Source organism: Spermophilus citellus (assembly GCF_964194105.1).
Source record: "Spermophilus citellus genome assembly, chromosome: 16".
NCBI classification, from domain to species: Eukaryota; Metazoa; Chordata; class Mammalia; order Rodentia; family Sciuridae; genus Spermophilus; species Spermophilus citellus.
Window position 1 is genome coordinate 24,998,072 of NC_138196.1, and position 18,218 is coordinate 25,016,289.

An 18,218-nucleotide genomic window follows, 5' to 3' on the forward strand; every position below is an offset into this window, starting at 1 on the left:
AATCTCAGCACACATTTTTTCACCCAATCTTGATGACACTTTCAGGCAATGATCAGTACCCCAGTCACACTTGGCTCACCAAATTTCCTTCTTCTAGGTTAAACCGTTAGTTGGCAGTAACAGTTTTAATTTTTAGGTTTCACTCTGTTTTCTCCTATATGGATACATGTAGTTGGGACTGTAAATAAAACATGGTTTGTGCTAGCTCTTTGAAACTTGACACAATAAAGAAGTTCCACGTTCCATCTCTATGGTTTGTTTCCTATTGATGTAGCCCTAAGCAGAGACTGGCGCAAATCACTTTCATGGAAAGGGGTTGCCAAGCTTCCAAAAAACTACGACTTTCCTGAAATCTCCGCACACATTTTTTCACCCAATCTTGATGACACTTTCAGGTAATGATCAGTACCCCAATCCCACTTGGCTCACCAAATTTCGTTCTTCTAGGTTAAACCGTTCGTTGGCTGTAACAGTTTTAAATTTTAGGTTTCACTCTTTTTTCTCCTATATGGATACATCTAATTGGAACTCTAAATCAAACACGGTTTGTGCTAGCTCTTTGAAACTTGACACAATAAAGTAGTTCCAAATTCTCTCTCTATGGTTTCTTTCCTATTGATGTAGCCCTAAGCAGAGACTGGCGCAAATCACTTTCATGGAAAGGGGTTGCCAACCTTCCAAAAAACTACGAGTTTCCTGAAATCTCAGCACACATTTTTTCACCCAATCTTGATGACACTTTCAGGTAATGATCAGTACCCCAATCCCACTTGGCTCACCAAATTTCGTTCTTCTAGGTTAAACTATTCGTTGGCAGTAACAGTTTTAATTTTTAGGTTTCACTCTGTTTTCCCCTATATGGATACATGTAGTTGGGACTCTAAATCAAACACGGTTTGTGCTAGCTCTTTGAAACTTGACACAATAAAGTAGTTCCAAGTTCTATCTCTATGGTTTGTTTCCTATTGATGTAGCCCTAAGCAGAGACTGTTGCAAATCACTTTCATGGAAAGGGGTTGCCAACCTTCCAAAAAACTACGAGTTTCCTGAAATCTCAGCACAGATTTTTTCTCCCAAACTTGATGGCACTTTCAGGTAATGATCAGTACCCCAATCCCACTTGGCTCACCAAATTTCGTTCTTTTAGGTTAAACTCTTCGTTGGCAGTAACAGTTTTAACTTTTAGGTTTCACTCTGTTTTCCCCTATATGGATACATGTAGTTGGGACTCTAATCAAACACGGTTTGTGCTAGCTCTTTGAAACTTGACACAATAAAGTAGTTCCAAGTGCTATCTCTATGTTTTGTTTCCTATAGGTGTATCCTTAAGCAGAGACAGGCGCAGATCACTTTCATGGAAAGGGGTTGCCAAGCTTCCCAAAAATTACGAGTTTCCTGAAATCTCAGCACACATTTTTTCACCTAATCTTGATGACACTTTCAGGTAATGATCAGTACCCCAGTCACACTTGGCTCACCAAATTTACTTCTTCTAGATTAAACCGTTAGTTGGCAGTAACAGTTTTAATTTTTAGGTTTCACTCTGTTTTCTCCTATATGGATACATACAGTTGGGACTCTAAATAAAACATGATTTGTGCTAGCTCTTTAAAACTTGACACAATAAAGAAGTTCCACGTTCCATCTCTATGGTTTTTTTTTCTATTGATGTAGCCCTAAGCAGAGACTGGCGCAAATCACTTTCATGGAAAGGGGTTGCCAAGCTTCCAAAAAACTACGAGTTTCCTGAAATCTCAGCACACATTTTTTCACCCAATCTTGATGACACTTGCAGATAATGATCAGTACCCCAATCCCACTTGGCTCACCAAGTTTCGTTCTTCTAATTTAAACCGTTCGTTGCCAGTAACAGTTTTAACTTTTAGGTTTCACTCTGTTTACTCCTATATGGATACATGTAGTCGGAACTCTAAATCAAACACGGTTTGTGCTAGCTCTTTGAAACTTGACACAATAAAGTAGTTCCAAGTTCTATCTCTATGTTTTGTTTCCTATTGATGTAGCCCTAAGCAGAGACTGGCGCAAATCACTTTCATGGAAAGGGGTTGCCAACCTTCCAAAAAACTACGAGTTTCCTGAAATCTCAGCACACATTTTTTCACCCAATCTTGATGGCACTTTCAGGTAATGATCAGTGCCTCAATCCCACTTGGCTCACCAAATTTCGTTCTTCTAGGTTAAACTATTCGTTGGCAGTAACAGTTTTAATTTTTAGGTTTCACTCTGTTTTCCCCTATATGGATACATGTAGTTGGGACTCTAAATCAAACACGGTTTGTGCTAGCTCTTTGAAACTTGACACAATAAAGTAGTTCCAAGTTCTATCTCTATGGTTTGTTTCCTATTGTTGTAGCCGTAAGCAGAGACTGGCGCAAATCACTTTCATGGAAAGGGGTTGCGAAGCTTCCAAAAAACTAGGAGTTTCCTGAAATCTCAGCACACATTTTTTCACCCAATCTTGATGACACTTGCAGATAATGATCAGTACCCCAATCCCACTTGGCTCACCAAATTTCGTTCTTCTAATTTAAACCGTTCGTTGGCAGTAACAGTTTTAATTTTTAGGTTTCACTCTGTTTACTCCTATATGGATACATGTAGTCGGAACTCTAAATCAAACATTGTTTGTGCTAGCTCTTTGAAACTTGACACAATAAAGTAGTTCCAAGTTCTATCTCTATGTTTTGTTTCCTATTGATGTAGCCCTAAGCAGAGACTGTTGCAAATCACTTTCATGGAAAGGGGTTGCCAAGCTTCCAAAAAACTACGAGTTTCCTGAAATCTCAGCACACATTTTTTCACCCAATCTTGATGGAACTTTCAGGTAATGATTAGTACCCCAATCCCACTTGGCTCACCAAATTTCGTTCTTCTAGGTTAAACTATTCGTTGGCAGTAACAGTTTTAATTTTTAGGTTTCACTCTGTTTTTTCCTATATGGATACATGTAGTTGGAACTCTAAATCAAACACGGTTTGTGCTAGCTCTTTGAAACTTGACACAATAAAGTAGTTCCAAGTTCAATCTCTATGTTTTGTTTCCTATTGATGTAGCCCTAAGCAGAGACTGTTGCAAATCACTTTCATGGAAAGGGGTTGCCAAGCTTCCAAAAAACTACGAGTTTCCTGAAATCTCAGCACACATTTTTTCACCCAATCTTGATGGAACTTTCAGGTAATGATCAGTACCCCAATCCCACTTGGCTCACCAAATTTCGTTCTTCTAGGTTAAACCGTTCGTTGGCAGTAACAGTTTTAATTTTTAGGTTTCACTGTTTTCTCCTATATGGATACATGTTGTTGGAACTCAAAATCAAACACGGTTTGTGCTAGCTCTTTGAAACTTGACACAATAAAGTAGTTCCAAATTCTATCTCTATGGTTTGTTTCCTATTGATGTAGCCCTAAGCAGAGACTGGCACAAATCACTTTCATGGAAAGGGGTTGCCACGCTTCCAAAAAAATACGAGGTTCCTGAAATCTCAGCACACATTTTTTCACCCAATCTTGATGACACGTTCAGGTAATGATCAGTACCCCAATCCCACTTGGCTCACCAAATTTCGTTCTTCTAGGTTAAACTATTCGTTGGCAGTAACAGTTTTAATTTTTAGGTTTCACTCTGTTTTTTCCTATATGGATACATGTAGTTGGAACTCTAAATCAAACACGGTTTGTGCTAGCTCTTTGAAACTTGACACAATAAAGTAGTTCCAAGTTCAATCTCTATGTTTTGTTTCCTATTGATGTAGCCCTAAGCAGAGACTGTTGCAAATCACTTTCATGGAAAGGGGTTGCCAAGCTTCCAAAAAACTACGAGTTTCCTGAAATCTCAGCACACATTTTTTCACCCAATCTTGATGGAACTTTCAGGTAATGATCAGTACCCCAATCCCACTTGGCTCACCAAATTTCGTTCTTCTAGGTTAAACCGTTCGTTGGCAGTAACAGTTTTAATTTTTAGGTTTCACTGTTTTCTCCTATATGGATACATGTTGTTGGAACTCAAAATCAAACACGGTTTGTGCTAGCTCTTTGAAACTTGACACAATAAAGTAGTTCCAAATTCTATCTCTATGGTTTGTTTCCTATTGATGTAGCCCTAAGCAGAGACTGGCGCAAATCACTTTCATGGAAAGGGGTTGCCACGCTTCCAAAAAAATACGAGGTTCCTGAAATCTCAGCACACATTTTTTCACCCAATCTTGATGACACGTTCAGGTAATGATCAGTACCCCAATCCCACTTGGCTCACCAAATTTCGTTCTTCTAGGTTAAACCGTTCGTTGGCAGTAACAGTTTTAATTTTTAGGTTTCACTCTGTTTTCTCCTATATGGATACGTATAGTCGGAACTCTAAATCAAAGACGGTTTGTGCTAGCTCTATGAAACTTGACACAATAAAGTAGTTCCAACTTCTATCTCTATGGTTTGTTTCCTATTGATGTAGCCCTAAGCAGAGACTGGCGTAAATCACTTTCATGGAAAGGGGTTGCCAAGCTTCCAAAAAATTACGAGTTTCCTGTAATCTCAGCACACATTTTTTCACCCAATCTTGATGGAACTTTCAGGTAATGATCAGTACCCCAATCACACTTGGCTCACCAAATTTGGTTCTTCTAGGTTAAACCGTTCGATGGCAGTAACAGTTTTAATTTTTTGGTTTCACTCTGTTTTCTCCTATATGGATACATGTAGTTGGAAATCTAAATCAAACACAGTTTGTGCTAGCTCTTTGAAACTTGACACAATAAAGAAGGTCCACGTTCTATCTCTATGGTTTGTTTCCTATTGATGTAGCTGTAAGCAGAGACTGGCGCAAATCACTTTCATGGAAAGGGGTTGCCAAGCTTCCAAAAAAGTACGAGTTTCCTGAAATCTCAGCACACATTTTTTCACCCAATCTTGATGACACTTTCAGGTAATGATCAGTACCCCAATCCCACTTGGCTCACCAAATTTCGTTCTTCTAGGATAAACTATTCATTGGCAGTAACAGTTTTAATTTTTAGGTTTCACTCTGTTTTCTCCTATATGGATACATGTAGTTGGAACTCTAAATCAAAGAAGGTTTGTGCTAGCTCTTTGAAACTTGAAACAATAAAGTAGTTCCATGTTCTATCTCTATTTTTTGTTTCCTATTGGTGTATCCCTAAGCAGAGACAGGCGCAGATCACTTTCATGGAAAGGGGTTTCCAAGCTTCCAAAAAACTATGAGTTTCCTGAAATCTCAGCACACATTTTTTCACCCAATCTTGATGACTCTTTCAGGTAATGCTCAGTACCCCAATCCCACTTGGCTCACCAAATTTCGTTCTTCTAGGTTAAACCGTTCGTTGGCAGTAATAGTTTTAATTTTTAGGTTTCACTCTGTTTACCCCTATATGGATACATGTACTTGGGACTCTAAATCAAACACGGTTTGTGCTAGCTCTTTGAAACTTGACACAATAAAGTAGTTCCAACTTCTATCTCTATGGTTTGTTTCCTATTGATGTAGCCATAAGCTGAGACTGGCGCAAATCACTTTCATGGAAAGGGGTTGCGAAGCTTCCAAAAAACTACGAGTTTCCTGAAATCTCAGCACACATTTTTTCACCCAATATTGATGACGCTTGCAGGTAATGATCAGTACCCCTATCCCACTTGGCTCACCAAATTTTGTCCTTCTAGGTTAAACCATTCGTTGGCAGTAACAGTTTTAATTTTTAGGTTTCACTCTGTTTTCTCCTATATGGATACATGTAGTTGGAACTCTAAATCAAACACGGTTTGTGCTAGCTGTTGGAAACTTGACACAATAAAGTAGTTCCAAGTTCTATCGCTATGCTTTGTTTCCTATTGATGTAGCCCTAAGCAGAGACTGGCGCAAATCACTTTCATGGAAAGGGGTTGCCAAGCTTCCAAAAAACTACGAGTTTCCTGAAATTTCAGCACACATTTGTTCACCCAATCTTGATGACACTTGCAGGTAATGATCAGTACCCCAATCCCACTTGGCTCACCAAATTTCGTTCTTCTAAGTTAAACCGTTCGTTGGCAGTAACAGTTTTAATTTTTAGGTTTCACTCTGTTTACTCGTATAAGGATACATTTATTTGGAACTCTAAATCAAAGACGGTTTGTGCTAGCTCTTTGAAACTTGACACAATAAAGTAGTTCCAAGTTCTATCTCTATGGTTTGTTTCCTATTGATGTAGTCCTAAGCAGAGACTGGCGCAAATCACTTTCTGGAAAGGGGTTACCAAGCTTCCAAAAAACTACGAGTTTCCTGAAATCTCAGCACACATTTTTTCACCCAATCTTGATGACACTTGCAGGTAATGATCAGTACCCCAATCCCTCTGGGCTCACCAAATTTCGTTCTTCTAGGTTAAACCGTTCGTTGGCAGTAACAGTTTTAATTTTTAGGTTTCACTGTTTTCTCCTATATGGATACATGTAGTTGGAACTCAAAATCAAACACGGTTTGCGCTAGCTCCTTGAAACTTGACACAATAAAGTAGTTCCAAGTTCTATCTCTATGGTTTCTTTCCTATTGATGTAGCCCTAAGAAGAAACTGGAGCAAATCACTTTCATGGAAAGGGGTTGCCAATCTTCCAAAAAACGACGAGTTTCCTGAAATCTCAGCACATATTTTTTCACCCAATCTTGATGACACTTTCAGGTAATGATCAGTACCCCAGTCACACTTGGCTCACCGAATTTCCTTCTTCTAGGTTAAACCATTCGTTGGCAGTAACAGTTTTAATTTTTAGGTTTCACTCTGTTTTCTCCTATATGGATACATGTACTTGGAACTCTAAATCAAAGACGGTTTGTGCTAGCTCTTTGAAACTTGACACAATAAAGTAGTTCCAACTTCTATCTTTATGGTTAGTTTCCTATTGGTGTAGCCCTAAGCAGAGACAGGCACAGATCACTTTCATAGAAAGGGGTTGCCAACCTTCCAAAAAACTACGAGTTTCCTGAAATCTCAGCACACATTTTTTCACCCAATCTTGATGACACTTTCAGGTAATGATCAGTATGCCAATCCCACTTGGCTCACCAAATTTCGTTCTTCTCGGTTAAACCGTACGTTGGCAGTAACAGTTTTAATTTTTAGGTTTCACTCTGTTTTCTCCTATATGGATACGTATAGTCGGAACTCTAAATCAAAGACGGTTTGTGCTAGCTCTTTGAAACTTGACACAATAAAGTAGTTCCAAGTTCTATCTCTATGGTTTGTTTCCTATTGATGTAGCCCTAAGCAGAGACTGGCGCAAATCACTTTCATGGAAAGGGGTTGCCAAGCTTCCAAAAAACTACGAGTTTCCTGTAATCTCAGCACACATTTTTTCACCCAATCTTGATGGAACTTTCAGGTAATGATCAGTACCCCAATCACACTTGGCTCACCAAATTTGGTTCTTCTAGGTTAAACTGTTCGTTGGCAGTAACAGTTTTAATTTTTTGGTTTCACTCTGTTTTCTCCTATATGGATACATGTAGTTGGAAATCTAAATCAAACACGGTTTGTGCTAGCTCTTTGAAACTTGACACAATAAAGAAGGTCCACGTTCTATCTCTATGGTTTGTTTCCTATTGATGTAGCTGTAAGCAGAGACTGGCGCAAATCACTTTCATGGAAAGGGGTTGCCAAGCTTCCAAAAAACTACAAGTTTCCTGAAATCTCAGCACACATTTTTTCACCCAATCTTGATGACACTTTCAGGTAATGATCAGTACCCCAATCCCACTTGGCTCACCAAATTTCGTTCTTCTAGGATAAACTATTCATTGGCAGTAACAGTTTTAATTTTTAGGTTTCACTCTGTTTTCTCCTATATGGATACATGTAGTTGGAACTCTAAATCAAAGACGGTTTGTGCTAGCTCTTTGAAACTTGAAACAATAAAGTAGTTCCATGTTCTATCTCTATTTTTTGTTTCCTATTGGTGTATCCCTAAGCAGAGACAGGCGCAGATCACTTTCATGGAAAGGGGTTTCCAAGCTTCCAAAAAACTATGAGTTTCCTGAAATCTCAGCACACATTTTTTCACCCAATCTTGATGACTCTTTCAGGTAATGATCAGTACCCCAATCCCACTTGGCTCACCAAATTTCGTTCTTCTAGGTTAAACCGTTCGTTGGCAGTAATAGTTTTAATTTTTAGGTTTCACTCTGTTTACCCCTATATGGATACATGTACTTGGGACTCTAAATCAAACACGGTTTGTGCTAGCTCTTTGAAACTTGACACAATAAAGTAGTTCCAACTTCTATCTCTATGGTTTGTTTCCTATTGATGTAGCCATAAGCTGAGACTGGCGCAAATCACTTTCATGGAAAGGGGTTGCGAAGCTTCCAAAAAACTACGAGTTTCCTGAAATCTCAGCACACATTTTTTCACCCAATATTGATGACGCTTGCAGGTAATGATCAGTACCCCAATCCCACTTGGCTCACCAAATTTTGTCCTTCTAGGTTAAACCATTCGTTGGCAGTAACAGTTTTAATTTTTAGGTTTCACTCTGTTTTCTCCTATATGGATACATGTAGTTGGAACTCTAAATCAAACACGGTTTGTGCTAGGTGTTGGAAACTTGACAAAATAAAGTAGTTCCAAGTTCTATCGCTATGCTTTGTTTCCTATTGATGTAGCCCTAAGCAGAGACTGGCGCAAATCACTTTCATGGAAAGGGGTTGCAAAGCTTCCAAAAAACTACGAGTTTCCTGAAATTTCAGCACACATTTGTTCACCCAATCTTGATGACACTTGCAGGTAATGATCAGTACCCCAATCCCACTTGGCTCACCAAATTTCGTTCTTCTAAGTTAAACCGTTCGTTGGCAGTAACAGTTTTAATTTTTAGGTTTCACTCTGTTTACTCCTATAAAATTACATGTAGTTGGAACTCTAAATCAAAGACGGTTTATGCTAGCTCTTTGAAACTTGACAAAATAAAGTAGGTCCAAGTTCTATCTCTATGGTTTGTTTCCTATTGATGTAGCCCTAAGCAGAGACTGGCGCAAATCACTTTCTTGGAAAGGGGTTGCCAACCATCCAAAAAACTACGAGTTTCCTGAAATCTCAGCACACATTTTTTCACCCAATCTTGATGGCACTTTCAGGTAATGACCAATACCCCACTCCCACTTGGCTCACCAAATTTCGTTCTTTTGGTTAAACCGTTCGTTGGCAGTAACAGTTTAAATTTTTAGGTTTCACTGTTTTCTCCTATATGGATACATGTAGTTGGACCTCTAAATCTAACACGGTTTGTGCTAGCTCTTTGAAAGTTGACACAATAAAGTAGGTCCAAGTTCTATCTCTATGGTTTGTTTCCTATTGATATAGCCCTAAGCAGAGACCGGCGCAAATCACTTTCATGGAAAGGGGTTGCGAAGCTTCCAAAAAACTACGAGTTTCCTGACATCTCAGCACACCTTTTTTTCACCCAATCTTGATGGCACTTTCAGGTAATGACCAGTACCCCAATCCCACTTGGCTCACCAAATTTCGTTCTTCTAGGTTAAACGGTTCGTTGCCAGTAACAATTTTAATTTTTATGTTTCACTCTTTTTTCTCCTATATGGATACATGTAATTGGAACTCTAAATCAAACACGGTTTGTGCTAGCTCTTTGAAACCTGACACAATAAAGTAGTTCCAAATTCTATCTCTGTGGTTTGTATACTATTGATGTAGCCCTAAGCAGAGACTGGCGCAAATCACTTACATGGAAAGGGGTTGCCAAGCTTCCAAAAAACTACGAGTTTCCTGAAATCACAGCACACATTTTTTCACCCACTCTTGATGACACTTGCACGTTATGATCAGTACCCCAATCCCACTTGGCTCACGAAATTTCGTTCTTCTAAGTTAAACCGTTCGTTGGCAGTAACAGTTTTAATTTTTAGGTTTCACTCTGTTTTCTCCTATATTGATACATGTATTTGGAACTCTAAATCAAACACGGTTTGTGCTAGCCCTTTGAAACTTGACACAATAATGTAGTTCCAAGTTCTATCTCTAAGGTTGGTTTCCTATTGATGTAGACCTAAGCAGAGACTGGCGCAAATCACTTTCATGGAAAGGGGTTGACAATCTTCCAAAAAACTACGACTTTCCTGAAATCTCAGCACACATTTTTTCACCCAATCTTGATGGTACTTTCAGGTAATGATCAGTACCCCAATCCCACTTGGCTCACCGAATTTCGTTCTTCTAGGTTAAACTATTCGTTGGCAGTAACAGTTTTAATTTTTAGGTTTCACTCTATTTTCTCCTATATGGATACATGTAGTTGGAACTCAAATCAAAGATGGTTTGTGCTAGCTCTTTGAAACTTGACACAATAAAGTAGTTCCAAGTTCTATCTCTATGTTTTGTTTCCTATAGGTGTAGCCTTAAGCAGAGACAGGCGCAGATCACTTTCATGGAAAGTGGTTGCAAAGCTTCCAAAAAACTACGAGTTTCCTGAAATCTCAGCACACATTTTTTCACCCAATCTTGATGGAACTTTCAGGTAATGATCAGTACCCCAATCACACTTGGCTCACCAAATTTGGTTCTTCTAGGTTAAACTGTTCGTTGGCAGTAACAGTTTTAATTTTTTGGTTTCACTCTGTTTTCTCCTATATGGATACATGTAGTTGGAAATCTAAATCAAACACGGTTTGTGCTAGCTCTTTGAAACTTGACACAATAAAGAAGGTCCACGTTCTATCTCTATGGTTTGTTTCCTATTGATGTAGCTGTAAGCAGAGACTGGCGCAAATCACTTTCATGGAAAGGGGTTGCCAAGCTTCCAAAAAACTACGAGTTTCCTGAAATCTCAGCACACATTTTTTCACCCAATCTTGATGACACTTTCAGGTAATGATCAGTACCCCAATCCCACTTGGCTCACCAAATTTCGTTCTTCTAGGATAAACTATTCATTGGCAGTAACAGTTTTAATTTTTAGGTTTCACTCTGTTTTCTCCTATATGGATACATGTAGTTGGAACTCTAAATCAAAGACGGTTTGTGCTAGCTCTTTGAAACTTGAAACAATAAAGTAGTTCCATGTTCTATCTCTATTTTTTGTTTCCTATTGGTGTATCCCTAAGCAGAGACAGGCGCAGATCACTTTCATGGAAAGGGGTTTCCAAGCTTCCAAAAAACTATGAGTTTCCTGAAATCTCAGCACACATTTTTTCACCCAATCTTGATGACTCTTTCAGGTAATGATCAGTACCCCAATCCCACTTGGCTCACCAAATTTCGTTCTTCTAGGTTAAACCGTTCGTTGGCAGTAATAGTTTTAATTTTTAGGTTTCACTCTGTTTACCCCTATATGGATACATGTACTTGGGACTCTAAATCAAACACGGTTTGTGCTAGCTCTTTGAAACTTGACACAATAAAGTAGTTCCAACTTCTATCTCTATGGTTTGTTTCCTATTGATGTAGCCATAAGCTGAGACTGGCGCAAATCACTTTCATGGAAAGGGGTTGCGAAGCTTCCAAAAAACTACGAGTTTCCTGAAATCTCAGCACACATTTTTTCACCCAATATTGATGACGCTTGCAGGTAATGATCAGTACCCCAATCCCACTTGGCTCACCAAATTTTGTCCTTCTAGGTTAAACCATTCGTTGGCAGTAACAGTTTTAATTTTTAGGTTTCACTCTGTTTTCTCCTATATGGATACATGTAGTTGGAACTCTAAATCAAACACGGTTTGTGCTAGGTGTTGGAAACTTGACACAATAAAGTAGTTCCAAGTTCTATCGCTATGCTTTGTTTCCTATTGATGTAGCCCTAAGCAGAGACTGGCGCAAATCACTTTCATGGAAAGGGGTTGCAAAGCTTCCAAAAAACTACGAGTTTCCTGAAATTTCAGCACACATTTGTTCACCCAATCTTGATGACACTTGCAGGTAATGATCAGTACCCCAATCCCACTTGGCTCACCAAATTTCGTTCTTCTAAGTTAAACCGTTCGTTGGCAGTAACAGTTTTAATTTTTAGGTTTCACTCTGTTTACTCCTATAAAATTACATGTAGTTGGAACTCTAAATCAAAGACGGTTTATGCTAGCTCTTTGAAACTTGACAAAATAAAGTAGGTCCAAGTTCTATCTCTATGGTTTGTTTCCTATTGATGTAGCCCTAAGCAGAGACTGGCGCAAATCACTTTCTTGGAAAGGGGTTGCCAACCATCCAAAAAACTACGAGTTTCCTGAAATCTCAGCACACATTTTTTCACCCAATCTTGATGGCACTTTCAGGTAATGACCAATACCCCACTCCCACTTGGCTCACCAAATTTCGTTCTTTTGGTTAAACCGTTCGTTGGCAGTAACAGTTTAAATTTTTAGGTTTCACTGTTTTCTCCTATATGGATACATGTAGTTGGACCTCTAAATCTAACACGGTTTGTGCTAGCTCTTTGAAAGTTGACACAATAAAGTAGGTCCAAGTTCTATCTCTATGGTTTGTTTCCTATTGATATAGCCCTAAGCAGAGACCGGCGCAAATCACTTTCATGGAAAGGGGTTGCGAAGCTTCCAAAAAACTACGAGTTTCCTGACATCTCAGCACACCTTTTTTTCACCCAATCTTGATGGCACTTTCAGGTAATGACCAGTACCCCAATCCCACTTGGCTCACCAAATTTCGTTCTTCTAGGTTAAACGGTTCGTTGCCAGTAACAATTTTAATTTTTATGTTTCACTCTTTTTTCTCCTATATGGATACATGTAATTGGAACTCTAAATCAAACACGGTTTGTGCTAGCTCTTTGAAACCTGACACAATAAAGTAGTTCCAAATTCTATCTCTGTGGTTTGTATACTATTGATGTAGCCCTAAGCAGAGACTGGCGCAAATCACTTACATGGAAAGGGGTTGCCAAGCTTCCAAAAAACTACGAGTTTCCTGAAATCACAGCACACATTTTTTCACCCACTCTTGATGACACTTGCACGTTATGATCAGTACCCCAATCCCACTTGGCTCACGAAATTTCGTTCTTCTAAGTTAAACCGTTCGTTGGCAGTAACAGTTTTAATTTTTAGGTTTCACTCTGTTTTCTCCTATATTGATACATGTATTTGGAACTCTAAATCAAGCACGGTTTGTGCTAGCCCTTTGAAACTTGACACAATAATGTAGTTCCAAGTTCTATCTCTAAGGTTGGTTTCCTATTGATGTAGACCTAAGCAGAGACTGGCGCAAATCACTTTCATGGAAAGGGGTTGACAATCTTCCAAAAAACTACGACTTTCCTGAAATCTCAGCACACATTTTTTCACCCAATCTTGATGGTACTTTCAGGTAATGATCAGTACCCCAATCCCACTTGGCTCACCGAATTTCGTTCTTCTAGGTTAAACTATTCGTTGGCAGTAACAGTTTTAATTTTTAGGTTTCACTCTATTTTCTCCTATATGGATACATGTAGTTGGAACTCAAATCAAAGATGGTTTGTGCTAGCTCTTTGAAACTTGACACAATAAAGTAGTTCCAAGTTCTATCTCTATGTTTTGTTTCCTATAGGTGTAGCCTTAAGCAGAGACAGGCGCAGATCACTTTCATGGAAAGTGGTTGCAAAGCTTCCAAAAAACTACGAGTTTCCTGAAATCTCAGCACACATTTTTTCACCCAATCTTGATGACACTTGCAGGTAATGATCAGTACCCCAATCCCACTTGGCTCACCATATTTCGTTCTTCTAGGTTAAACCGTTCGTTGGCAGTAATATTTTTAATTTTTAGGTTTCACTCTGTTTTCCCCTATATGGATAAATGTAGTTGGGACTCTAAATCAAACACGGTTTGTGTTAGCTCTTTGAAACTTGACACAATAAAGTAGTTCCAAGTTCTATCTCTATGGTTTGTTTCCTATTGATGTAGCCGTAAGCAGAGACTGGCGCAAATCACTTTCATGGAAAGGGGTTGCGAAGCTTCCAAAAAACTAGGAGTTTCCTGAAATCTCAGCACATATTTTTTCAGCCAATCTTGATGACACTTGCAGGTAATGATCAGTACCCCAATCCCACTTGGCTCACCAAATTTCGTTCTTCTAAGTTAAACCGTTCGTTGCAGTAACAGTTTTAATTTTTATGTTTCACTCTGATTACTCCTATAAAAATACATGTAGTTGGAACTCTAAATCAAAGACGGTTTATGCTAGCTCTTTGAAACTTGACAAAATAAAGTAGGTCCAAGTTCTAACTCTATGGTTTGTTTCCTATTGATGTAGGCCTAAGCAGAGACTGGCGCAAATCACTTTCTTGGAAAGGGGTTGCCAACCTTCCAAATAACTACGAGTTTCCTGAAATCTCAGCACACATTTTTTCACCCAATCTTGATGGCACTTTCAGGTAATGATCAGTACCCCAATCCCACTTGGCTCACCAAATTTCGTTCTTTTGGTTAAACCGTTCCTTGGCAGTAACAGTTTAAATTTTTAGGTTTCACTCTGTTTTCTCCTATAGGGATACATGTAGTTGGACCTCTAAATCAAACACGGTTTGTGCTAGCTCTTTGAAACTTGACACAATAAAGTAGGTCCAAGTTCTATCTCTATGGTTTGTTTCCTATTGATATAGACCTAAGCAGAGACCGGCGCAAATCACTTTCATGGAAAGGGGTTGCAAAGCTTCCAAAAAACTACGAGTTTCCTGAAATCTAAGCACACCTTTTTTTCACCCAATCTTGATGGCACTTTCAGGTAATGATCAGTACCCCAATCCCACGTGGCTCACCAAATTTCGTTCTTCTAGGTTAAACTATTCGTTGCCAGTAACAATTTTAATTTTTATGTTTCACTCTTTTTTCTCCTATATGGATACATGTAATTGGAACTCTAAATCAAACACGGTTTGTGCTAGCTCTTTGAAACTTGACACAATAAAGTAGTTCCAAATTCTATCTCTGTGGTTTGTATCCTATTGATGTAGCCCTAAGCAGAGACTGGTGCAAATCACTTACATGGAAAGGGGTTGCCAAGCTTCCAAAAAACTACGAGTTTCCTGAAATCTCAGCACACATTTTTTCACCCACTCTTGATGACACTTGCAGGTAATGATCAGTACCCCAATCCCACTTGGCTCACCAAATTTCGTTCATCTAGGTTAAACCGTTCGTTGGCAGTAACAGTTTTAATTTTTAGGTTTCACTCTGTTTTCTCCTATATGGATACATATATTTGGAACTCTAAATCAAACACGGTTTGTGCTAGCTCTTTGAAACTTGACACAATAAAGTAGTTCCAAGTTCTATCTCTATGGTTTGTTTCCTATTGATGTAGCCCTATGCAGAGACTGGCGCAAATCATTTTCATTGAAAGGGGTTGCCAAACTTCCAAAAAACTACGAGTTTCCTGAAATCTCAGCACACATTTTTTCACCCAATCTTGATGACACTTTCAAGTAATGATCAGTACCCCAATCCCACTTGGCTCACCAAATTTCGTTCTTCTAGGTTAAACCGTTCGTTGGCAGTAACAGTTTTAATTTTTAGGTTTCACTCTGTTTTCTCCTATATGGATACATGTAGTTGGAACTCTAAATCAAACACGGTTTGTGCTAGCCCTTTGAAACTTGACACAATAAAGTAGTTCCAAGTTCTATCTCTATGGTTTGTTTCCTATTGATGTAGCCCTAAGCAGAGACTGCCGCAAATCACTTTTTGGAAAGGGGTTGCCAAGCTTCCAAATAACGATGAGTTTCCTGAAATCCAAGCTCACATTTTTTCACCCAAGTTTGATGACACTCTCATGTAATGATCAGTACCCCAATCCCACTTGGCTCACCAAATTTCGTTCTTCTAGGTTAAACCCTCATTGGCAGTAACAGTTTTAATTTTTAGGTTTCACTCTGTTTTCTCCTATATGGATACATGTAGTTGGAACTCTAAATCAAACACAATTTGTGCTAGCTCTTTGAAACTTGACACAATAATGTAGTTCCAAGTTCTATCTCTAAGGTTTGTTTCCTATTGATGTAGCCGTAAGCAGAGACTTGCGCAAATCACTTTAATGGAAAGGGGTTGCCAATCTTCCAAAAAACTACGAGTTTCCTGAAATCTCAGCACACATTTTTTCACCCAATCTTGATGACACTTTCAGGTAATGATCAGTACCCCAATCCCACTTGGCTCACCAAATTTCGTTCTTCTAGATTAAACCGTTCTTTGGCCGTAACAGTTTTAATTTTTAGGTTTCACTCTGTTTATTCCTTTATGGATACATGTAGTTGGAACTCTAAATCAAACACGGTTTGTGCTAGCTTTTTGAAACTTGACACAATAAAGAAGTTCCACGTTCCATCTCTATGGTTTGTTTCCTATTGATGTAGCCCTAAGCAGAGACTGGCGCAAATCACTTTCATGGAAAGGGGTTGACAATCTTCCAAAAAACTACGACTTTCCTGAAATCTCAGCACACATTTTTTCACCCAATCTTGATGACGCTTTCAGGTAATGATCAGTACCCCAATCCCACTTGGCTCACCGAATTTCGTTCTTCTAAGTTAAACTATTCGTTGGCAGTAACAGTTTTAATTTTTAGGTTTCACTCTGTTTTCTCCTATATGGATACATGTAGTTGGAACTCAAATCAAAGACGGTTTGTGCTAGCTCTTTGAAACTTGACACAATAAAGTAGTTCCAAGTTCTATCTCTATGTTTTGTTTCCTATAGGTGTAGCCTTAAGCAGAGACAGGCGCAGATCACTTTCATGGAAAGGGGTTGCAAAGCTTCCAAAAAACTACGAGTTTCCTGAAATCTCAGCACACATTTTTTCACCCAATCTTGATGACACTTTCAGGTAATGATCAGTACCCCAATCCCACTTGGCTCACCAAATTTCGTTCTTCTAGGTTAAAACGTTCGTTGGCAGTAATAGTTTTAATTTTTAGGTTTCAATCTGTTTTCCCCTATATGGATACATGTAGTTGGGACTCTAAATCAAACACGGTTTGTGCTAGCTCTTTGAAACTTGACACAATAAAGTAGTTCCAAGTTCTATCTCTATGGTTTGTTTCCTATTGATGTAGCCGTAAGCAGAGACTGGCACAAATCACTTTCATGGAAAGGGGTTGAGAAGCTTCCAAAAAACTAGGAGTTTCCTGAAATCTCAGCACACATTTTTTCACCCAATATTGATGACACTTGCAGGTAATGATCAGTACACCAATCCCACTTGGCTCACCAATTTTCCTTCTTCTAAGTTAAACCGTTCGTTGGCAGTAACAGTTTTAATTTTTAGGTTTCACTCTGTTTACTCCTATAAGGATACATGTAGTTGGAACTCTAAATCAAAGACGGTTTATGCTAGCTCTTTGAAACTTGACACAATAAAGTAGGTCCAATTTCTATCTCTATGGTTTGTTTCCTATTGATGTAGCCCTAAGAAGAGACTGGCGCAAATCACTTTCTTGGAAAGGGGTTGCCAACCTTCCAAAAAACTACGAGTTTCCTGAAATCTCAGCACACATTTTTTCACCCAATCTTGATGGCACTTTCAGGTAATGATCAGTACCCCAATCCCACTTGGCTCACCAAATTTCGTTCTTTTGGTTAAACCGTTTGTTGGCAGTAACAGTTTAAATTTTTAGGTTTCACTCTGTTTTCTCCTATATGGATACATGTAGTTGGACCTCTAAATCAAACACGGTTTGTGCTAGCTCTTTGAAAGTTGACACAATAAAGTAGTTCCAAGTTCTCTCTCTATTGTTGGTTTCCTATTGATGTAGCCCTAAGCAGAGACTGGCACAAATCACTTTCATGGAAAGGGGTTGCCAAGCTTCCAAAAAACTACGAGTTTCCTGAAATTTCAGCACACATTTGTTCACCCAATCTTGATGACACTTTCAGGTAATGATCAGTACCCCAATCCCACTTGGCTCACCAAATTTCGTTCTTCTAGGTTAAACCCTCGTTGGCAGTAACAGTTTTAATTTTTAGGTTTCACTCTGTTTTCTCCTATATGGATACATGTAGTTGGAACTCTAAATCAAACACAATTTGTGCTACCTCTTTGAAACTTGACACAATAATGTAGTTCCAAGTTCTATCTCTAAGGTTTGTTTCCTATTGTTATAGCCCTAAGCAGAGACTTGCGCAAATCACTTTCATGGGAAGGGGTTGCCAATCTTCCAAAAAACTACGAGTTTCCTGAAATCTCAGCACACATTTTTTCACCCACTCTTGATGAC